General features: G+C 38.5%; 1 pseudogene; it reads left to right on the top strand.

The window, feature by feature from the left end:
* The first annotated feature begins 24095 nt into the window (after nt 1-24095).
* On the top strand, nt 24096-24572 carry LOC108528794 (peptidyl-prolyl cis-trans isomerase A pseudogene; annotated as a pseudogene).
* Nucleotides 24573-24827: the final 255 nt, after the last annotated feature.

Below are 24827 nucleotides of genomic sequence, written 5' to 3'. Positions count from 1 at the left end.
GGTTGCTAATTTGACATATTTCTAACTTTTTGATGTAAGTGTTTAGTGCTATGAATTTCCCTCTTAACACTGCTTTAGCTGTGTCCCAGAGATTCTGGTATGTTGTATCTTTATTCTTATTAGTTTCAAAGAACTTCTTGATTTCTGCCTTAATTTCATTATTTATCTAAAAGTCATTCAGGAAAAGATAGTTTAATTCCCATGTAATTGCACAATTTTGAGTGCTTTTTTAGTCTTGAGTTCTATTTTTATTGCACTGTGGTCTGAGAGAGTGTTTGGTATGACTTAAATTCTTTTGTATTTGCAGAGGATTGTTTTATGTCCAATTGTATGGTTCATTTTACAGTATGTGCCATGTGGCAATGAGAAGAATGCATATTCTGTTGTTATGGGGAGGAGAGTTCTGTAGGGCTCTATTAGATCCACTTAGCCCAATGTTGAGTTCATGTCCTAAATATCTGTGTTAATTTTCTGCCTCAGTGATCTGTCTAATACCATCAGTAGGGTGTTAAAGTCTCCCACTGTTATTGTGTGTGATCCTAAGTCTTTTTGTAGGACTCTAAGAACTTTCTTTACAAAACTGGGTGCTCTTGTGTTGGGTGCATATATATTTAGAATAGTTAGGTCTTCTTGTAGAATTGAACCCTTTACCACTGTGTAATGCCCTTCTTTGTCTTTTTAAATCTTGCTTGGCTTGAAGTCTGTTTTATCTGAAATTAGGGTTGCAACCCCCGCTTTTTTCTCTGATTTCCATTTGCTTGGTAGATTCTCCTCCAACTCTTTATTTTGAGCCTATGGATGTTACTGCACGTGAGATGGGTCTCTTGAAGACAGCATACCATTGGGTCTTGCCTTTTTATCCAGCTTGCCACTGTGTGCCTTTTAAATGGGGCACTTAGCCCATTTATATTCAAGGTTAGTATTAATATGTGTGGATTTGATCTTGTCATTGTGGTGTTAGCTCATTATTACGCCAGCATGTTTTTGTGGTTGCTTTATAGTGTCAGTGGTCTGTGTACTTAGGTGTGTTTTTGTATTGGCTGGTAATGGTCTTTCCTTTTCATATTTAGTGCTCCTTTCAAGAACTCTTGTAATGTGAGTCTGGTGGTAACAAACTCAGTATTTGCTTCTCTGAAAAGTATCTTCTTTCTCCTTCAATGAGGAAGCTTAGTTTGGCTGGATATGAGATTCTTGGCTGAAGATTTTTTTTTTTTTTAAAGAATGTTAAATATAGGTCCCAAATTTCTTCTGGCTTATAGGATTTCTGCTGAGAGGTCTGCTATTAGCCTGATGGGGTTTCTCTTGTGGCTGACCTGCCTTTTTTGCTATCTGCTTTTAACATTCTTTCATTTGACCTTAAAAAATCTGATGATTATGTGTCTCTGGGATAATCATTTGCAGAATCTTGCAAGAGTTATCTGTATTTCCTGAATTTGACCATTGGCCTCTCTAGCAATGTTGAGGTTTTCATGAACAATAGCCTGAAATACGTTTTTCAAGTTGTTTGCTTTCTCCCTATCCCCTTCAGGGATGCCAATGATTCATAGATTTGGCCTCTTTACATCATCGCATATTTCTTGGAGGTTTTGTTTGTTCATCTTCATTCTTTTTTCTTCATTTTTGTCTGACTGTCTTATATCAGAGTATCATTTTTCAAGTTCTGAGATTTTTTCTTGTTTGGGCTATTCAGCTCTTAATACTTGTGACTGCATTGTGAAATTCTTGTAGTGTGCTTTTTAGCTCTATCAGATTCATTAGCTTCTTTTTTTATACTGGCTCTTTTGTCTATCCAGCTCCTGTATTGTTTTATTGTGGTTCTTAGTTTCCTTGAATTGGGATTTGCTCTTCTCCTGAATCTTGATAATCATTCCTATCCATTTTCTGAATTCTATTTCTGTCATTTCAGCCAACTCAGCCTAATTAAGAACCTTTGTTGAAGAACTAGTGTGATCATTTTGAGGACATAGACACTTTACTCTGGCCATTTGAGTTGCCAGAGTTCTTATATTGGTTCTTTCTCATCTCTGCATATGGGTGTTCCTTTAACTGCTGAGCTGCTTCTGAATGAAGTGATGAGGTGGGGGCAGGGTAATTGTGTTTGAGTCTCAGGTCAGGCAGCCTTGCCCAGTGAGAAGGGAGGACCAGAACCTGTGTGGAGAACAGTCTGGCTACCTTTCCATGAGGTGAGTGCTCTGTGTTCATGATCCAGACCAGCCTCTGGTCCCTGTAGACTCTCCAGAGCCTGGAGACAGCAAGGGCATGGGCTGCAAATGGCAACCCACTCCTCCTGCTGGGAGCTCTGTCCCAGGGAGTTGCAGTGCTGCTACTAGTTAGATATCCCTAGCTTGGGTAGGGGGTGGGTAGCTGGAGACCCTGGCCAGGAGAACCCACCTAGTGAGGAGATGAGGGTTTGGGAATCTACATAACAAAAGTCTGGCCACTTTTCCACAGGGCTGCTGCAATGTGCTGGGGGCCCACTCCAGTCCCTAGTCATCTTGGATTTTCCAGTACCTGAAGGGATCGACAATCAAGGCTGCAAAACAGCAAAAACTGCAGCTTGCCCCACCCTCTGTGAGTTTCAACCCAGGGAAGTATGAACTTGCTGCTGGCCAAAACATATGTGCAGGGGTGGTTTCAGACCTCAATTTGGAGATTCCACCCAATGAAGAGAAAGGGGATCCAGGACTTGAGTGAAAAAGCAGTCTGACTGTTTTTCCATAGAGCTTCTGTGCTGTGCTGGGGGACTGTTCCAGTCCTTAGTCACTTTGGACTCCCTAGAGCTTGAAGGCAACAATGGCTAAGGCTGTGAAACAGAAAAGATGGCAGCCCATCCCTCCCACTGGGAACTCCATCCCAGGGAGGCTTGGAACCATTGCCAGCTGGAAAACACCAGCAAAGTGGCTAGTGACCCCAATGAGGAGATTCCACTCAGTGAGGAGAAGGGGAGTCAGGGACCTGCATTTAAAAAACAGTTCGGCCACTTTTTTTGTAAGGCAACTGCACCAAAGGCAACAATGGCTAAAGCTGCAAAGCAGCAAAGATGGTGGCCTCCCTCTCCCTCTGGAAGCTCCATCTCAGGGAGGTGTAATGCTCCTACTGGTGGCTGGCTGGAGTTCAAAGCCAGTGGGTTTTTTATCTAGTGAGGTACCATGGAAGTGGGGACTGCAAACTGTAGCTACTCAGCCTACTAGATTCCTAGGGGTATGTACAGGGATCTAACCTCCCACTTTGCAAGAGCTGCAGCTGCTTTTGCCAGGAAGCCTGATATCTAAAGTTCCCAGGGCTCTAGGTATACCTGGGCAGTTGCCCTGCTGAAACTCCATGTAGCTGTGCATGTCAGACTGCAAGTCCTGGTGTAGTGGGTTTACGAGGGGTCTCCTAACCCAAGGACTGCAAAGATCCATGGGAGAAGCATGGGTCCCCAAGGTTGTTCACTCATTCACCCACTGCTTCCCTGGGTTTGGGAGGCTCCACTGTCTCCATGTCATTTCCAAGTGGACAGTCATCCCGCCTTGCTTTTCTCTGTTCTCCACGCGTTGAATTGTTTTCTTGATGAATCCCAATGCTTGTACCTGAATTCTTCAAGTTGCTTCAAGTTGAAGATGCTGTATTTACTCGCCCCTTCTTTTCTCTCCGTGAGAGTGGTGCACACTAGCTGCTTCTAGTCAGCTATCTCGGCCAGTCCCCTTTTCACCAGTCTCTTCTACTTTTTAAATTTTGTTCACAGTATTCTCTGTGCCTGGTGCATAGCTGGTACTCAATAATTATTCATCAAATAAATGAACTCAAAGCTTCCAACTCATATGAATCACTGGCACTTAGTTATCTCAGATTAACTATCTCCCTAAAGGCTAGCATTACTAGACATTTCCAATTTGCAGGTTCAGTTAACACCTGATGAAACATTGTTCCTTGACCTCCTGCTTTTGCATTTAGACAGGGCCATTCCAGTGTCACTGATGAAGGAACAAATTCTTCCAGGGACTCTGAAATCAAAAGACCTTGGTTGCACCCTCACTCTACCTAGAGGTGCAAGTGCAGACAGCACTGCTTTCTGTGAGCATAACCTTCTGAGCTGCAACTAAGCCTGCCTTTTCCCTTTTCCATGTCTCACTTTTTGTCTTCATCTGGGAGATAGGGAACAAAACTGTCACTATTGATCCTACCCCCTCTCCTTCTTTCTATCAAGTCTCAGCAGATTTTCTCCCTTATTCACTGATTGTCTTTCTTAGTTTGGTCTGGGTTTGGTCTGGCTGTGCCCAGAAAGGCACTGCTTGCTCCCCTCTGTACTAGGAAGAGTACTTAGATCACCTGGGAGTCTAAGGTTGCTTGCAGTCTTCTGTGCCAGCTCAAAGCACAAGACCACCCCGCTGCCTTTTACTGTCATACCACACAATTACACATGCCTGACTCTAGAATGCCAACATTTAGCCAGGAATTTAACTTCCCCTACTCTAATATAATAGATATGCCCTCACCTTAACACTGTCCAGTTAACATTGATGTAACTTGTAAAATATTAGCTGACATTCTTCAGCATTTTCTATCTTTCAAAATTACCTATTTCTCAGTCAAGATAATAAAATGGTTCAAAAAAGAAAAAAATATCTGTGTGTTGCATGAAAACACACATGCAGCAGACTCACTCTATCTGACAGACCTTGACTGGGCCCACTAACCAGCTGATACTGATGCAGACCTAACTGGCATCATAATCTCCTAACGGGCTGCTGCTAATGGGCTGCTCCTAACGGGCAGCTCATGTCTGCAGCAGAAGCCACTGGATACTAGAATCCCAAGGCAGTTCCCACATATGCAGCACACCACCTTCAGTCAGCCTGGGTCTTACCTCACCCACCAGCCCAGATAGCACCTGCCAATCAAAACACTCAGATAATTTGCCCTCTACTATGGGATAAAGACTGTTCATAGCTGTTTTAAAGGACTTACCGCACTTCTCTTCCCTTGAACTTCATCACTCGGAGCCTAGACTTTGTACTGGAAGAGGTTTTCGACTCTGCAGTAAAGCTTTTCCATGCTATGCTCAATCTCTGGTGCCTTAGTGTTTCTTTTCACTTTACTATATCTCCTTTAGCTCTAGTACTGAAAGGTCATCTTCTTTCCTAAACAAAATAATGTTTAGAACAAAGAAGTTAATCACTTAGTACTATGTTTGATGCTATAGTTGAATTACTTTAATACAATTTCAATTAAATATACTTGGAAAACATGGATTCTCTTAGTCTAAATTTCCAAATGCTTCCTGATCAAGTCACATATGCACACTTGTTTCAAGCAGAAGTTTGAAAAAAATGCTTACTCTTTTACCAGTGAACAGTTCTTGTCACATTTAAGTAAATTCTGAAACCACTAAAACTAATTTTATTCCAATGGTTCTGAGCTTATTTTTCCAAATCATATAGGCTAAGATTAGAGTTCATGGAGAGAAATTTAGCAAATATCTTAAAACACAGTTACTAATGTATAGAAACTTTACATTGGAACCAGTCTTCTCCTCTTTGGCCTTTTTTTTCAATGAAGGTAAGAAGAACCTATATTAACTTGGCATGAATTTATTTCTCTTTGTTTTACAGCTCCTCTTGTTTCTTAGCCAATTGTAGAGGTAGGGTTGGGAATGAGAAGTAATATATTTAAGAGCTCTGTCCTCTATCCTCCACGTGCTTTAAACCTTGATAATTTGTGCCTATATTCTTGTGACTTCCGGTTTTTAATAGGGGACAGAGGAAGTCTTCCGGGCCCACCTCATTCTTTTGAATTTTCAATAGATTTTCGATATCCTCAGTCATTCCTGTCACCTTGGCTATGTCATTAGGAGAAACCAGAAAACCAACTGGAGCCACCTTGCCCTTGACTGTGCCCTCTTTAGTATCCCCTTGAGCTCAACCAATCAGAGATATAGAAACAGAAGACAAATTCCACTAATTTGATTCTCCCAGAGTATCCTTTCAAATACTCTACAGAATCATGCCTCAGTTATTGGATAATCATCCAGCCATCTTCAGTTCACCAGTCCCACATTTGGTGTCTCAATACCCTTTCCAAAATCTAACTGTGGCTGCAGTGGTAACTTCATGCCAATCCCATTTCTGTTGCCAATATCAGGGTTACTGGTTTTACTTCTGACACCTGTAGCGTTTCAGATGGTTTGCAGATAGCGAGGAAGACCCCACACGCTCTAAATATCCATATGCTTACTGATTACATTAAGTTCCTGTTTCAATGAGCAAAGCCAACCAAAGCTTCTCAGAAGCATAAGATCACACAGGGCATACACAGAGACAACACATTTCAATGCAACTTCTCTTAGCCTCAAGGTCCCCTATCAGAAGCATAAAACTACTACAGCATTGTCCAGGTAGTGTAGGGTATCACCTAATGTGAAAATCTCAATGATTGAGAGGCCTCTTGATACTTGCATAAGCATTCCAAAAGAGCTAACACTAAAAGCACTGTGTTTCCCTTTTGAGGGAATATTTATATAATTATACATATGCACATGCACACACACACACACACACACATGTGCACATATATAAGAGCTCCATATATACACATATATGTATGTGTGTATATATATACGTTTTTCCTGATCTTGAGTTAAACTTAGCATCAAAAAATCTATATACTCATTTCAAAACTAAATTAATATTAGTAATTATCACCTAATAATATCTTTGCTCCCACCTTTCCACTTTTCAAAAAGCCCATTTTCTGTACTATTTCTCACAATTCCCTAGCTCTCCATGACTAAATGTCCTTTAGTCCTCCAGGTCCTTCCCATATTTCTCCCATCATACCATGTAACCTGCTACATTATAATTTCCTTTATTTATGACCTCTACTAGACTGTGAGCTGTCTATGGACAGGGACTATATCTCCTTGCTGTTATACTTCCTAGTGCCTAACCACAGTCCTGGCACAAAGTAAGGGTATATTAGTCTGCTCAGGCTGCTATAACAAAATGCCATAGATTGGGTTGCCTAAACAACAGAAATTTATTTCTAACAGTTATGGAGGATTGGAAAGCTAAGATCAAAGTTTCAGCTAATTCAGTTTCTGGCCCTAAATGAGGGCCTCATTTAACTTTTATCACCTCCTTATAGGCTCTATCTCTACATAATGTCACATTGGAGGTCAGAGATTCAGCATATAAATGTTGGATGGACATAAACATTCAGCTGACAACAAAAGATTTAATTTGTTGTATGAAAGAATGGATAAATATAAATAATAGTAAATGTATCTTGAATATGATTCAAAATTTCAGAATTCTTCCAAGATACTCATTTGTTAAACATCTTTATCCAAAAGGCCCCAGGAAGGCTCACTCTTTTATTAATGGAAAAGAAAGGTATCTGATCAATTCAGTAATAGGCATAGTTCAATTTTATATATAACAAAATAGCATCTTAAGTACCTCTAAGTTCTCATAATTACATGGTATAACTTAGTAATCGTGTTAGGCAACCCTCAAAATGTCTTCCAGAGATCCCCTCCCCACTTATTGGTGTTTACTTCCTTATATAATCCCCTCTCCTTGAGTATAGACGGAACCTAGATACTTGCTTGTAGTGAACTAAATGTATCAAAGGTGTTTTATATTACTGATATAACAAATTGCTGATATATTTACTGATACTGATATATATAACAAATTACTGATATCCTGTTGCTGATATAACAAATTACCATGGTGTCTTAAAGCAATACAAATTTGTTATCTTACAATTCTGGAGGTCAGAAGTCCAAAATAGTTCTCACTAAGCTAAAGTTAAGGTGTTGGTGAAGCTGCATTCCTTTCCTGGGCTCTGGGGAACAGTCTGTGTCCTTGCCTCTTCCAGCTTCTGGAGGCTGCCTCCATCACTCGATTCATGGCCTCCTTCCATCTTCAAAGCCAGCAGTTTTGCCAGTCAAGTCTTCTTATATCTAATCAATCTGACACTGCCTCTTCTGCTTCCCTCTTTTACATTTAAAGGACTTTGTGATTACATTGGGCTGACCCAGATAATCCAGCATCATCTCTTATTTTAAAGTCAGCTGATAAGCAACCTTAATTCTATTTGCAAACTTTAATCCCCCTTGCCATGTAACATAACACATTTACAAGTCCTTGGGATCAGGATGTGGACATCTTGAGTGGGAGAGGGGAGGGGGGTAGAATTATTCTGCCTACTGAAAATGGAAAGTCACTTGCGTGATTATATGACAAAAGAATATGACTTCCATCTTGTTTGTATTCTCTCTTGCTGAACTCTCTCTTGTCCTCTTCCTTGCTTACTCTGATGAAGCATGCTTCTATATTGTGAGATACTCTATGGAGAGACCCATAGAGCAAGGAACCAAGCAAGTCTCTGGCCAACAGCTCATAAGGAGTTGAAGCCTTAGTCCAGCAATACACAAGGGACTGAATCCCATTGATAACCACACAAGTGAGCTAGGAAGCAGATCCTTCCCAGTTGAGCCTCGAGATTTGTGCTGCCTTATGAGAAACCAAACCCAGAGGACCATAGCTAAGCCACGCTCAGACTCCCAGCTTGCAGAAATTCCGAGCTAATAAGCGTTATTGTTTTAAGCCACTAGGTTTTGTAATTTGATCAAAAAATTAACCAAAGATCCAAGAAGTTCAGTTAACCTCAAGCAAGATAAATATAAAGAAAACAACTGCTAATCAAAGTACTTAAAAACAAAGATAAAAAGAAAACTAACATATCACATATTAGGTGACAGCAATGATAATGTCTAACTTAACAAAATCAATGGAGGCCAGCAGCAATGGAATAATATCTTTAAAATGCTCAAATAAAGCAATGCTCAATTTAGAATTCTACGTCCAATGAAAATTCTTCAAAATTATAATAAAATAAAGACATTTTCAGATAAACAAAAGCCAGGAAAATGTTTTAGCAGTAGACCTGCATTACAGGAAGCTCTAGAAAAGCAACCGAACAAACAAACATATAAAATTTTTTTAATCTTCAGGTTCAAGAAAAATGATACCAGATGGAAACTTAGATATATATGAATATATAAGATATACTGCATATGTGGGAAAACATAAAGACCTACTTTTTTTCTTTGTAAAATTTCCTTAAAGGATAACATACTGTATAAAACAAAATAATAACATAATGACATGGGGACTTAAAACATATGAATAGCAAAATATATAGCAGTAACAGCACAAAAGATGGAGGAGGCACAAGTGAATTTACAATGTTAAAGGTTCTCACATTTTATATGAAGTGATTCACTACTAATTCTAAGTAAACTGTGGTAAGTAAGTATGCATACTGTGATTCCTAGAGCAGCTGCCAATCAATCAATCAATAAATTAGCTAAAAATAGTATAGCCATTATGGAAACAGCATGGAGGTTCCTCAAAAAATTAAAAATAAAACTACCATATGATCCGGAAATCTTGCTTCTGGGTGTATATCCAAAGTGAATGAAATCAATATGTTGAAGAGATAACTGCATTCCCATATTCATCGTAGCATTATTCACAATAGCCAAGATATGGAATCAATTTTCCCTGACAGATGAATGAATAAAGAAAACGTTTTATATATATAGACACACACACAATGGAATACTATTCACCCTTAGAAAAGAAGGAAATCCTGTCATTTGCCACAACACAGATAAACCTGGAGGACATTATGATGAGTGAAAGAAGACAGCCACAGAAAGACAAATATTGCATGATCTTACTTATACATAGAATCTTAAAAACTTGAACTCATAGAAGCAGAAAGTAGAATGGTAGTTCCCAGGGTCTAAGACAGGGAGGGGCTCAGAGTAGGGAGATATTGGTTAAAGGATATGAAGTTTCAATTAGATAGGATGAATTCGTTCTGGAGATATATTGTATAGCACAGTGGCTATATTTAGTAATGATGTATTGGATTCTTGAAAATTGCTAAGAGATTAGTTCTTAAATGTTCTCACCACAAAAAAGTGAGGTGATATGAGGTGATAGATATGTTAATTAACTTGATATAATCATTTCACGATGTATACATATATCAAAACATCACATTATGCACCATAAATATATATAATTTTTATTTGTAAATTATACCTTAATACAGCTAAGAAAATTTTAATAAAATAATAAAAATAAATTTAAAATAAAGAAATAAGCTAAAATGCCAATATAACAATATAAAAATAAAACTGAATGCTAAGAAACACGTGATGATCCAAGAAAAGAGAGGAAAAAAGAAACAGAGGAACCAGAAAAAGGTGGGACAAATAGAGAAAACACACAGCAAGATAACAGACATGAACTATATCAACATGTACATTCAGTGTAAATGGATTAAACTCTCCAATTAGGAGGAAAAGACTCAGAGTGGCTAAACAACAATACCTAACTATATACCATACACAAGGAACATACTTTGGTATAAAGTATACAAATAAGCAGAGAGTTCTAAAACACAGAAAGTGACAATGCAAGCAACAAGCTGATGTGGTTAGATAAATGCCAAAGTGGACTTTGAAACAATAAGTACATTCACAGACAAATCGGGGTATGTCATAATTTTAAAAGGGTGAATTCTTCAAAGGACATTACAAACCTAAATGTATAGCAAATATTTACAAAACTAAAATATGTAGAGCAAATATTTACAAAACTAAAAGGAAAAAAGACAAATGCACAACCATGATTAAATATTTTATCATTACTCTCTCAGTAATTGTTAGAATAACTAAACAAATAATAAGTTTACAGAAGATCTGAACACTACTATCAATTAGTTTGACCTAATACCCAGCAATGTTCAGAATTCACATTCTTTCCAAATGCACATGGAATATTCATTAAATAGAATATACGCTGAGCCCTAAAATAAGTCTTAATAAATTTCAAAAAGTTGAAATACTACAGGATATGTTCTTGAAATAAACAAAATTAAATTTTAAAATTGTAACAATAGGAATCTAAAAAATCTTCCCCCAAAATGGAAATCAAACAATATACTTCAAAATAACCCAGGATCCAAAGAAAAATGACAAGAAGAATTAGAAAATATTTTCAATTGAATGATAATGAAAACACAACATATCAAAATTTGTAGGATACAACTAAAGCAATGCTTAGAGGGAATTTATTATTCTAAATGTTTTATTAAGACAAAACCATCATTAAAATATGATAAAAGCTAATTAAATTGAAAGATGTAATAGTTCATGATTGGGAGAGTGAATATTATTAAAATATAATTCCTCCCTAAACTGTTCTATAGATTCAACACAGTCCAAATAAAATCTGAGCAGGTTTTTTTTTAATTAGACAGCTGATTTTAAAATTATATGGAAATGAAAATTACCAAGAGTAGCCGAAATAATTTTGAAAAATAAGAACAGTTTTAAAAAACTGAAACTACCATTTCAATGCTTGCTATAAATTTATAGTAATCAAGACAATGTGGCATTGGTGTAAATACAGGTAAATTGATAACAAAACAATACAGGGTCTACCAGTAGATTCACACATATATGGCCAATTGATTTTTACAGACATCAATGTGATTCAATGGAAAAAAGATCAGGTGTTCTTTTCCAACACATGGTGTTAGAACCATGCATGTGAGAAATATTTCTTTTAAATTCATCTGAATTCTTATCTCACATGATCATATAAATTAATCCAAAATGAATCAGAGACCTAAACATGCAAATAAAACTCTAAAACTTATTTAAAAAAAATATATCTTTTTGACCTGGGGTAAGCAAAGATTTCTTAGATGGGGTACAAAAAGTGGTAACCATAAAAGAAAAAAACAGTTAATTAGACTTCATCAAAAATTGAAAATACCAGGTGTTTACAAGATGTAGAATAATTGGAATTTTCATACATTTTAGTGGGAATGTTAAATGGGTACAACCATTTTATAAAACAGTTTGGCAACTTGTTATGACATTAAACATACGTTTACCATATGTCCCAGCAAATCATTTATAATAAATGTTCACTTAATATCAATGATAGATTCCTGGAAACTGTGACTTTAAACAAAACAATGTACAGCAGGTCAACATCTTTTACTTGTAACATTAATGAGAAAATAATTTAGCTTTGTCATAGGTTGAACTTATCAACAATGTTAAGTGAGAACTAATTGTACTAAGTATTTATCCAAGACAAATAAAAATATATATCCACAGAATTACTTAGATAAAAATACTCATAGTATATTGACTCATAAAAGCCAAATTTGGAAACCCAAATGTCCATCAACAGGTGAATAAAGGAACATATTTCAGTGTCTTTATACAAAGGAATACTACTCAGCAATAAAAAGTGAATCTGGTAATACATTCAACGTGAATGCATTTCACAGACCCAATATGGAGAGAAAGAAATTGACACAAAAGAGGGCATCTTGTAGAATTCTGTGTGATGGTAGAAATCAGAAGAGTGTTTACCTAAGGTGGTACTAAGGGGACAATGACTGCAAAGAGAGCAGTGGACTCCTGCTATGTTGGAAATCTCATAAGTGTTGATTAAGGTTGTAGCTACAAATGTGTATTCATTTGTTCAGTCTCATCAAGCTGTAACTTAAAATTTATGTTTTATTATATGTAAATTCCATCTCAATAAAGTTGCTTTTTAAACGAATGAGACTATTGGCTTACTTAATTAGTGCTATTAGTGAAACTGTTAATAATATAACAAAATCATAGACTGAGAAGGAAACATATTCAGGCATTCCTTTAACAACACCTAAGTGTACCCCACAAAGCAGACCAGTGATATTATCAGATTCGTGAGATTATCAGATTGTTCTTGTTTTTTTGTTTTGTTTTGTTTTGTTGTTTGTGTTTGTTTTTTCAAGATGGTGGGTTAGAGACTTTTAGCATGCTTTAGCCACTTGGAAATAGCAAGACAGTGCATAAAGATTAACTCTCTGAGCTTTAATTCAATAAGGAAAACAGGAATCCACCAGAATCATGAAGGAAGTCCCAGATCCTGGTGAGGAAAATGCAGGCAAGCAGCTCCTGTGATGGCATCCAGCTGATAAAAGTGAGGTAGTCCCTAGTATGCAAGAGAGGCAGAGAGCCTTTCTCTGTGATTCACCTTTCCACTGGGGATCTGAGCAACCCAGGCTAAAAGGGAGCCCTTTGTTTCTCTCAAGCCCTGGAGCTAACTTGGGGAGAGGCTTGGAGACACTAAGAGGGAAAGACACCAGAAAAACCTGCAGGAATTTTCCAACACCCGGGACCAAAAGCAAGACATCATTTTTATTCCAGGTGCATACAAAGTCAGCCATTCTTTGGCAACCCAGCAGCATACCTGGGCATGCATTTTTTTGTCTCAGGCCAGAGGTTAGAGTGGTTGCTCTGGAGTGAGGTAGGGGCCTCCACAGCCAGAATTGTGGAAAACACGTCAGTAGTAGGCACTGGAATTGTGCTCTCCCCATCGCAGGCCTGGGGCTAGGGGAGAGCTACTACAGCTGCAGTTTCTCCTCGGTGGTGAGACTTGCAGCCAGGCCCAGCTTGGTGACCTGGAACTGGTCTATATGTGCCATTGCTGGATGCCCCAGCCTGCTCCCCTAATATTGTGGTGCAGCAGACCCTCTCTACTTCACCCCCAGTCAGAATTCCAGACATTCAAAACACCTGCTCACCTAGATTGGTAGCCTGAGCTGCCTCATTCTTCCTATGCAGAGATTCTGGAGCAGCAGGGCCTTCTCTGCTTCACAGCCAGGCAGATCTTCAGACATTCAGAGCTCCTACTTGACTGGAACAGCAGCCTGAGCCACCCCACCCTTCCTGTGCAGAGATTCTGGCAAAGCGAGACTCTCTTTACTCCATGCACAGGAAGATAGCCAAGCATTCAAAGAATCTAACTCACCTGAATCAGCACCCTGAGTCAGCCCACCCTTCCTATGCAGGAATTTTGGTGAGTGGGACCCCCTCCACCTCTTACCCAAGCAGATCTCCAGGCAGTCAGAGCACCCATTCCTCTGGATTACCAATCACAGCTGCCTTACCATTCCTGTGCAGAGATTGTGGTGCAGTGGGGCCCTCTATACTTCATGCCCAGGCTGAACTACAGGCACCTAGAGCACCCACTCTGCTGGATTAGGAGTTTAGGCTGCCACCCCTACCCATGCAGAGAACTTGGGGCCAAGGAGGTTTCCCAACTCCATGCAGTATGAGAGTATGTAAAACAACTAAACACATCTGGGAACTTGGTGACCACCCACTGGATTGTCCCTCAGCACTGGTGCTTGTGCCTACCATCAGGGGAACTATAGGTGGGCTTGCCTGGTCTGGCCATACCCATCTTGCCTCCCACCTCCACTGAGCTTAGCAGGGAGCTCAGACTATCATGCACTCTACAGATCAGCGCACTGTCTGAGGCAACAAAGAGCTTCTCCCAGTAAACAAGGGTCAAATACACACCTAGCTACGTTGGCCACAGATGAATCTTACCCATACATGCCATCTACTGGCTTGTAGGTTGAACCACAGAACCAATTTTGTTTTTAAACCTGCCAAAAGAAGTACATAGGGCTATAGAAGCAAAGCCTGAAGACCCTATCCAACATTCTCTACAGTCACACCCCTTAGAGAGTGAGGAAAGAAAAGGGGAAAGAAAAAAACAGTAATATTACAAGGAAAGAAAGAAAAAAAAAATCCTACCCACACAAAAATAATTACAAAAATCTACAAATGTCAGCATCTCCAGATGAGAAGAAACCAGTGCAAAAATGCTGGCACCATGAAAAATCTGAATGTAGTGACACCACCAAGGGATCACATTAGCTCTCCAGCAATAGCCCTAACCAAAATGGAAATTCAGAAATGACAGATAACAAATTTAAAGCATAGACTGCAAGGAAGCTCAATGAGATCCAAGACAAGATTGAAAATCAACAAAAAGATACTTCTAAAGTAATTTAGGAAATGAAGGAAGATATAAACATCTTAAAAAGAAATCAATCGGACCTGGAATTTAAAAGCTCACTTAAAGAATTTCAAATACAATTGAAAGTTTTATGAATAGACTGGACTAAGCAGAAGAAAAAATTTCAGAGCATGAAGACCATTCTTTTAAATAAACCCAGTCAGACAAAAAAAAAAGAAAAAAGAATTTTAAAAAATAAACAAAGTCTTTGTGAAGTATGAGATTATGTAAAGCAACTAAACCAATGAATTGTTGGCATTCCTGAGAGAGCAGAAGAAAAAGGCAACAACCTAGAAGACATACTTTGAGGGAATAATTTTTTTAAAAAGTCCTTAATCTTGCAAGGAAGTAGATACCCATACATAAGAAATCCAGAGAACAGAGAGAGGGGACAGATAGCATTAGAAGAAATACCTAATGTAAATGAAGAGTTAATGGATGCAGTACACCAACATGGCACATGTGTACATGTGTAACAAACCTGCACGTTGTGCACATGTACCCTAGAACTTAAAGTGTAATAAAAAATAAATAAATAAATAAATACAATTTTAAAATCCAGAAAACATCTGTGAGATATTACAGAAAATGAACATCACCAAGGCATATATTCACTGGACTGTCCAAAGTCAATCCAAAAAAAAAAAAAAAAAAAAGGTAGCTATAGAAAAAGGTAAGATCACAAGTAACAGGAACTGCATCAGGCTGACAGTGGACTTCTCAGCAGAAACTTTACAAGCCAGGAGAGATTAGGGTCTTATTTTCAGCATTCTTAAAGAAATTCCAACCAATAATTTCACATCCCACATTAAGTTTCCTAAGAGATAGAGAAATAAAATCTTTTCCAAACAAACAAATGCTAAGAGAATTCATTACCACTAGACCAGCCTTATGAGAGATATTTAAGGGAGTTTTAAACAAGGAAACAAAAGAATGATACCTGCTATCACAAAAACAACACACTCAAGTGGATAGCCCACAGACCCCATAAGGTAAGCATGCAACAGAAACTACAAAACAACCATCTAACAACTTCACGATAGGATCAAAATCTTACATATCAATATTAACCTTGAATGTAAACAGTCTAAATCCATCCAAAAAATGCATTTTTTGATTTTGATTTAAAAGAAAAAAAAGACCCTTCTATCTACACTCTTGAAGAGACTCATCTCACATGTAATGACACTCATAGGCTGAAAGTAAAAGATTGGAGAAAAAGCTATCACACAAATGGAAAACAAAAAAACAGTAAGAGTCACTACTCTTTTATCAAATAAATGATACTTAAACATAATTTAAACCAGTAAAAAGAAAATGGCAAAAAAGGACATTACATAATGATAAAGAGTTCAATTCAACATGAAGACTTAATTTTCCTAAATATACACTCACCCAACATTGGAACACCCAGATTCATAAAACAACTATGTCTAGACCTATGAAAAGACTTAGACAACTACACAATAATAGTGGGGGTCTTCAATACCCCATTGACAGCATTAGACAGATCATTAGTGGGGGTCTTCAATACCCCATTGACAGCATTAGACAGATCATTGAGGCAGAAAATTAACAAAGAAACTCTGGAGTTAAACTTGACACTTAACAATTGGACCTAATAGATATCTACAGAACACTCCACCCATCAACCACAGAATACACATTCTTCTCACTTGCCACCAGAACATACTCTAAGGTCAAACACGTTTGGCCATAAAGCAATTCTCAATAAATTCAAAAAAATGAAATCATGCCAACCATACTCTCAGACTACAGTGGAATAAAAATAGAAATCAATACCACAAAGATTTCCCAAAACCACACAATTACATGGAAATTAAACAATTTGCTCCTGAATGACTTTTGGGTAAATAACCAAATTGACTAAGCATAGTGGCTCATGCCTGTAATCCCAGCACTTTGGAAGGCCAAGGCAGATAGATTGCTTGAACCCAGGAGTTTGAGACCAGTCTGGGCAATATGGCAAAATCCTGTCTCTACAAAAAAATACAAAGATTAGCCAGGCATGATGGTGCATGCCTGTATTCCTAGCTCCATGAGGGCTGAGAGGTAGGAGACTTGCTTCAGCCTGAGAAATCAAGACTGCAGTGAGCCATGATTGTGCCACTGCACTCCAGCCTGGGTGACAAAGTGAGACCCTGTCTCAACAAAAACAAAAATGAAATTAATGGAGAAATCAAAAATCCTCTGAAATAAACGAAAACAGAGACAAAATACCAAAATCTCTGTGATGCAGCAGGAGCAGTGTTAAGAAGAAAGTTTATAGCACTAAACACCTAACTCAAAAAGTTAAACAGATCTTGAATTAACAATTTAACATCACAATCAGGAACTAGGAAAACAAGAACAAACTAACCCCAAAGCTAGCAAAAGCAAAGAAATAACTCAGAGCAGAACTGAGGGAAATCGAGATCCCAAAATCCACACATAAGATCAATAAAACCAAAAGTTGATTCTTTAAAAGGATAAACTGGATTAATAGACCACTAGTTAGATTAATAAAAAAAAAAAAAAAAAAAAGCAGAAGCTCCAAATACACACGATCAGAAACAACAAAGGTGACATGATAAGCAATCCCAAGGAAATACAGAAAACCCTCAGAGACTGTTAAGAATTTCTTTATACCCACAAACTAGAAAATCTAGAGGAAATGAATAAATTCCTGGAATCACATAATCTCTCAAGGTGGAATCAGGAAGAAATTGAAATCATGAAGAGACCAATATCAAGTTCCAAAGTTAAATCAATAATAAAAAAATTTATCAACCAAAACCAGTCCCAGATTGCACAATTGCTACCACATGTACAAAGAAGAGCTGATACCAATTCTACAGAAATTGTTCAAAAAAATCAAGGAGGAGGTAAACTTTCCTAACTCATTCTATGAAGCCAGCACCACCCTGTACCAAAACCTGCCAAAGACACAACAAACAAAGAAAACTGCAGGCCAATGTCCCTCATGAGCATAGATGCCAAAAATCCTCCATAAGATACGAGCAAACAGAATCCAGTGGCATATGAAAAAGTTAATTCGCTACAGTCAAGTAGGCTTCATTCCTAGGATGCAAGGTTGGTTCAACATACACAAATCAATAAATGTGATTCACCACATAAAGAAAATTAAAAACAGAAACCATATGATCATCTTAATAGATCACCATAAAAAGCCTTTGATAAAATTCAACATCTCTTCATGATAAAACCCTCAACAAAACAGGTATTGAAGGAACATACCTCAAAATAATAAGAGCCATCTATGACAAACCCTCAGCCAACATCATGCTGAATGAGCAAAAGCTGGAAGAATTTCCCCTTGAGAACTGGAAGAAAACAAGGATGCCACTCTCATCATTCCTATTCAACATTGTACTAGAAGTCCTTGCCAGAGGAATCAGGCAAGAGAAAGAAATAAAAGGCATGCAAATAGGAAAAGAAGTCAAACTATCTCTAGTCATGCACAATATGATTCAACACCTAGGAAACCCTAAAGACTCTGCCAAAAGGCTCCTGGAACTCACAAACGACTCAAATAAAGTTTTAGGATACAAAAGCAATGTACAGAAATAAGTAGCATTTCTACACACCAATAACATTCAAGCCAAGAGGCAAATTAAGAATGCAATCCCATTTACAATAGCCACATAAAATATAAAAATACCTAGAAACACGTCTAACTAAGGAGGTGATGACCTCTACAAGGATAACTACAAAACACTGATGAAAGAAATCAAAGATGACACAAATGGAAAAACATTCCATGTTCAAGGACTGAAAGAGTCAATATCATTAAAATGGCCATATCACCCAAAGCAATCCACAAATTGAACATTATTTCTATCAAACTACCAGTATCATTTTTCACAGAACTAGAAAAAAAACTAAAGTTTATATGAAGCAAACAAACAACAAAAAGCCTAAATAGGCAAAGCAATACTAAGCAAAAAGAACAAAGCCAGAGGTGTAACATTACCTAACTTCAAACTATGCTATAAGGCTACAGTAAGCAAAACAGCAATGGTACTGGTACAAAAGCAGACACATAGACCAGTGGAGCCAAATGGACAACTCAGAAATAAAGCCGTACACCTACAGCCAACCAATCTTCAACAAAGTCAACAAAAATAAGCAATGGGGAAAGGACTCCTATTCAATAAATGGTTCTGGGATAGCTGGCTAGCCATATGTGGAAGAATGGAACTGGAACCGTACCTTTTATCATATATAAAAGTTAACTCAAGATGGATTACAGATTTAAATAAAAGACCTCAAACTATAATAATCCTAGAAGAAAACCTAGAAAACACATCAGCCTTGGAAAGAATTTATGACTAAGTCCTCGAAAGCAATTGCAGGCTGGATATAGTGGCTCATGCCTATAATCCCATCACTTTGGGAGGCCAAAGCAAGAGGATCGCTTGAGTCCAAGAGTTTGACACCAGCCTGGGCGACATAGTGAGACCACATCCATACAAAAAATTTTAAAAATTAGCTGGTGTGGTGGTGTACAACTGTAGTCCCAGATCCTTGGGAGGCTGAGGTGGGAGGATTGCCTGAGCCCAGGACATCAACGCTGCAGTGAGCTATGGTTACACCACTGCATTCCAGCCTGAGTGACAATGTAAGACCTTGTCTCAAAAAAAAAAATTGAAATAAAAATTGACAAGTAGGACCCAATTAAGTGAAAGAGCTTCTGCACAGAAAAGTAAAATATCAACAGAGTAAACAGACAACCTGCAGAATGGGAAAAAATATTTCCAACTATGCATCTGACAAAGATTTGATATTCAGCATCTATAAGAAATTTAAACAATTCAATAAGCAAAACAAATAACCCCATTAAAAGTGGGCAAAAGTCATGAACAGACACTTCTCAAAAGAAGACAAACACACAGCCCACCAGCCCACAAACATACGGAAAAATGCTCAATATCACTAATCTTCAGAGAAATGCAAATCAAAACCACAAGGATATACCATCTCACACCAGTCAGAATTGCTATTATTGAAAAGTCAAAAAACAACAACAACCAACAACAACTGATGCTGGCGAGGCTGCAGAGAAAAGAGAACACTTATACACTATTGGTGGAAATATAAATTAGTTTAGCCCCAATAAAAGCAGTTTGGAGATTTCTCAAAGAACTTAAAACAGAACTATCATTCAACCCAGCAATCCCATTACTGCGAATGTATCCAAAAGAAAATAAATCATTCTATCAAAAAGACACATGCACTTGTATGTTCATCGCAGTACTGTTCACAATAGCAAAGACATGGAATTAACCTATAGACCAGATAAAGAACATGTACAACAGTGGACTGGATAAAGAAAATGTACATATATACCATGAAATACTACACAGCTAAAAAATAAATATATAAATAAATAACAAAATTATGTCCTTTGCAGCAACGTGGATACAGCTGGATGCCATTATCCTAACTGAATTAATGCAGGAACAGAAAATGCATGTTCTCACTAACAGGTAGGAGCTAAGCATTGGGTACTCATGGACACAACGTTGGAAACAATAGACATTGGAGACTACTGGGCAGGAGGGAGGGAGGGGGACATATTATATTCACTATGTGGGTGACAGGATCATTCATACTCCAAACCTCAATGTCACACATTACACCCATGTAACAAACTTGCACATGAATCTACAATAAAAGTTGAAATTATAAAAAAAAAAAAAAAAAAAGGAAAGATTGTTCTGGCAGCTATGTGGAGAATGGACAGGAAGGGGCCCAGAAAAGATGCAGACACGCCAAGTATTAGAGGAAGGCTGAAATAGACATGCAGAGAGGTCCACTAGAAAGTTGGTAATATCTGGAACCAGGGTAAAGAGAATTGCACAAATATAAAAGAGAATTAGGGAATAAAATTGATCTTACCTGACAATGAATTGAAGTATGAAAGTAAAGAAGCAGTCGAGGATGACACCAGGTCTTTATCCAGGGCAAGATACGTGGCGACACCATTTTTCAAGGGAGGAAACAATCGAAGAGGACCTGATTTGGGGAAAAGAGAATATCATTACTTTGGTTTTGGATGTGTTGAGTTTGAATGTGCCATTGAGATACCTAAGTGGAGATACTGAGTAAAGAGTGATTGAAAATCCTTATGAAGCACTGGTGTATAGATGGTATTTCGACTGGCATTTGCATGTCAATCATTAGAAAAGGAAGTAGAATAAAAATAAATAAAAGAGCCTGAGTCTTGAGGAATTCCAACATTTAATGGCTAATAGTAGAAGTATTGACCTGCAAAGGAAAATTAAAAGGTGTAGCCCAAGAAGTAGGGAGAAAGCAGGAAAGCAGGGTGTCAAAAAGGAAAAAGAAGCAGTAGTCTCTAGTTGCAAAAAGCCAGATGAGATGAAGACTGAGATGTGTTCATTGCATTTAGTAACATGGAAGACATTGATTACTTTTGTAAGAGCTATCTTTTTCAATTGAGTCATGGAGACACAAGCAAGATTGGAGTAGACTGAAGACTGCACCTTAAAACAACAGAGAATGTGTTCATCAATACACATCAAAACAATACTGTTTTGACTTGAAAACTGTTTTAAAACTGACAAACATCAGATGCAGTGCCTCATACCTGTAATCCCATTACTCTGAGAGGCCAAGCTGGGAGGATTGCTTGAAGCCAACAGATTGAGCCCAGCCTGGGCAACACAGCAAGACTCTGTGTGGATGATAATTAAAAAAAAAAAAAATTGCTGAATGTAGTGGCTATAGTCCCAGCTCCTCAGGAGGCCCACTTGAGCCCAGGAGGTCAAGGCTATAGTGAGCTATGATCACACCACTACACTCCAGCCTGGGCTACACAGCAAGACCCTGTCTCTTGGGGGGAAAAAAAAGACTGACAGAACAAGAAGTTGCCTCAAATGAAAATACAATTTATGATATTAACTTGTAAGTTAAAATGTATTATAAAACTCAGATCAGGCAGTTATATGAAGCTTGAGCATCAATATAAGTAATATTTTTAAACTATTATCATGAGATGAAACATGAAACAAATATCACTCTGTCATATTAACTCTGTTGTTGCCTAAAGTATATTTTGCTGTTGTTTTTTTACTAATTCAGAGAATAATTGTTTGTATGGTGCATTGCTTCTGAGGATTTTCACAGAACTTTTTCCATATGAATTTGACAACATATAACAGGGGATAACCTGAAAAATCCTTGTATTGGACACCTCTCGGGCAGCACTTCAAACCTACCTGGCTGCATCTCTTCCTCCAGCCTCTGCCGGGGGAACAGTTTTACCCAGCTTTGATCAGCTTCACTCAGATGTGATCTGACAGAACCTAGCCTCAGGCATCCAGCATGGAACTCTTCCTTCCTAAGTGGGACTTGCCTGATGCCACAGCATGACATGACCAAGAGAACCCACTTGGCATTCATGCATGTGCACCCAGAACTACTGGACTACTGGGCTCACTCTTGGCCAGTGGGAACAAGGGCTGATGGAGGAATGCACACTCCGTTTTTCCCTAGGAAGGCATTTCTGAGACTCCCTTCCTAAGGCTCCTAGAAAATCCAAACCATCATCTAGGCAGTGAGGTCTCCCTAGCACCTTCTCTTCTGCCTTTCCCTTTTTCCCTGTTCTTCACTTCTGCTCCGTGGAGTCACATTTCAAAACATTCACACACAAGCCTTTTATCTCAGGCTCTGCTTTCAAGGGATCCTAGGCTAATATTCTAGTTCAGAAACTACAAATGAAGGCCCTTTGGCATGGCAGAAGGGAAACCAACATTTTCTAAAAACTGAATTTGTGCTCCATATTTACTATTTCACATAACACTCATAAGAACTGCAGACTGGCTCAACTGGGAAACTGGAGTCCAAGTTATTCAAAGTTACACAGTTTCACTGACTTTAGTTTATACGTTCTTATTCCCCGTACTGCTTCCAGTGATATCTTCCTTTGGCTATGGTCATAGATATATTTTTGGAAGTGAATAGTGAAGATAAATAGCAATAGCAACTATTATGCATTGAGGGCATATTTGTGCCAGACACTTGGCTAGGCACTTAATATTTCATCTTCACTGTAACTCTACAAGCTACCACTATCTCCATTTTATTCCAATAAAAATGGAGGCTAACTGTTCCAACATTCTCTACTGATAAAATGACAGTTAATACTTGTGCTTACCCTGTACCCCTAATATCTATGATCACATTTAATCCTCACACCTACCCATGAAATGGGTTCCTGTTGATCATCACATTACAGAGCCAGCAGCTCTAAAGCTTGTAGATGCCTTTTCCCCTACCAGACTGCCTCTCATTACAGGAAGAAGACAGGGAGAAAAACATGACAAGAAAAAATGATCTACCATAACCACTTCCTATGTCAACACGCTTTGAACAGAGCAATAGTCACACCCATAGTGGCTGCTAAAAATATGACTATGGCTTATTTCAGGAAGGATCTCTTCACTTCAGCACTATGACATTTTGGCCTGGATAGTTATTTGTAGAGGGAAGTGCCCTGTGCATCGTTGGATGTATAGCAGCATCCCTGGCCTCTAACCTCTAGGTGCCAATAACACCTCCCCTCCATTGTGACAACCAAAAATGCCTTTAGACTTTGGAAAAATTGCTTCCAGTTAAGAACCACTGGTTTACAACATTTTAAGCAAACATTTTTAATTCTGAAGTTTGAATTATATCAGGGCAATGGTCCTCTGTTGTTTGGGAATTCAATTGTGGAGATATGAATGAGAATTAAATTCAGTAATCCCCTCTGCTCCTCCCCTACTCTTATTCCCTTCCTTCCTTTGTTTCTTTTGCAAGTCCCAAGGATGCCTTCCACCCAATAAAAACAGACTCATGCACAGGAAGGGACTTGTTCCTGGGCCATGGCACCCCCTTCATTCTCATTAGATGTCTCTCCTTCAAGTCAAAATTTTTTCTAGCCCTGATTACCATACTATCTCCAGACTAAAAACAAAACCTATTTAATTGGCTCTACTACTAAATAGCAAGCACACCATATTACGAACATTGTTCCTATATTTACAAATCCAAAACATGATTGAAAATGTCAGTCTCAGCTTTGCAGCGGCCACCGCCACTGCCAGGAGCCCCAAACAATCAGCCATGGTCAACCCCACCGTGTTCTTCCACATTGCCGTGAATGGCAAGCCCTTGGGCCGTGCCTCCTTGGAGCTGTTTGCAGGCAAGTTTTCAAAGTCAGCCGAAAACTTCCGTGCTCTGAGCACTGGAGAGAAAGAATGTGGTTATAAAGGCTCCTGCTTTCACAGAATTATTCCAGGATGTATGTATCAGGGTGGTGACTTCACACGCCATAATGGCACTGATGGCAAGTACATCTATGGGGAGAAATTTGATGATGAGAACTTCATCCTGAAGCATAAAGGTCCTGGCATTTTGCCATGGCAAATGCTGAACCCAACGCAAACCATTCCCACTTTTTCATCTACACTGCCAACACTGAGTGGTTGGATGGCAAGCATGTGGTCTTTGGAAAGTGAAAGAAAGCATGAGCATTGTGGAGGCCGTGGAGTGCTTTGGGTCCAGGAATGGCAAGACCAACAAGAAGATCTCCACTGCTGACTGTTAACAGCTCTAATAAGTTTGACTTGGGTTTTATCCTAACCACCAGACCATTCCTTCTGTAACTCAGGATAGCACCCCTCCACCCCATTTGCCCACAGTGGCCTATAATCTTTGTGCTCTCGCTGCAGTTCCCTTTGGGTTCCCTTTGGGAGAGAACTCCCTCCTCTAGCCAAGGGAAGGGGTTCCATGTTTTCCTTGTTCCCTTCCATGCCTAGGTGGATTGTAGAGTTAAGTTTATAATTATGAAATAAA

The sequence above is a fragment of the Rhinopithecus bieti genome, unplaced genomic scaffold (assembly GCF_001698545.2).
Source record: "Rhinopithecus bieti isolate Rb0 unplaced genomic scaffold, ASM169854v2 scaffold_5022, whole genome shotgun sequence".
NCBI classification, from domain to species: Eukaryota; Metazoa; Chordata; class Mammalia; order Primates; family Cercopithecidae; genus Rhinopithecus; species Rhinopithecus bieti.
This window is presented reverse-complemented; position numbering and strand designations above follow the sequence as displayed.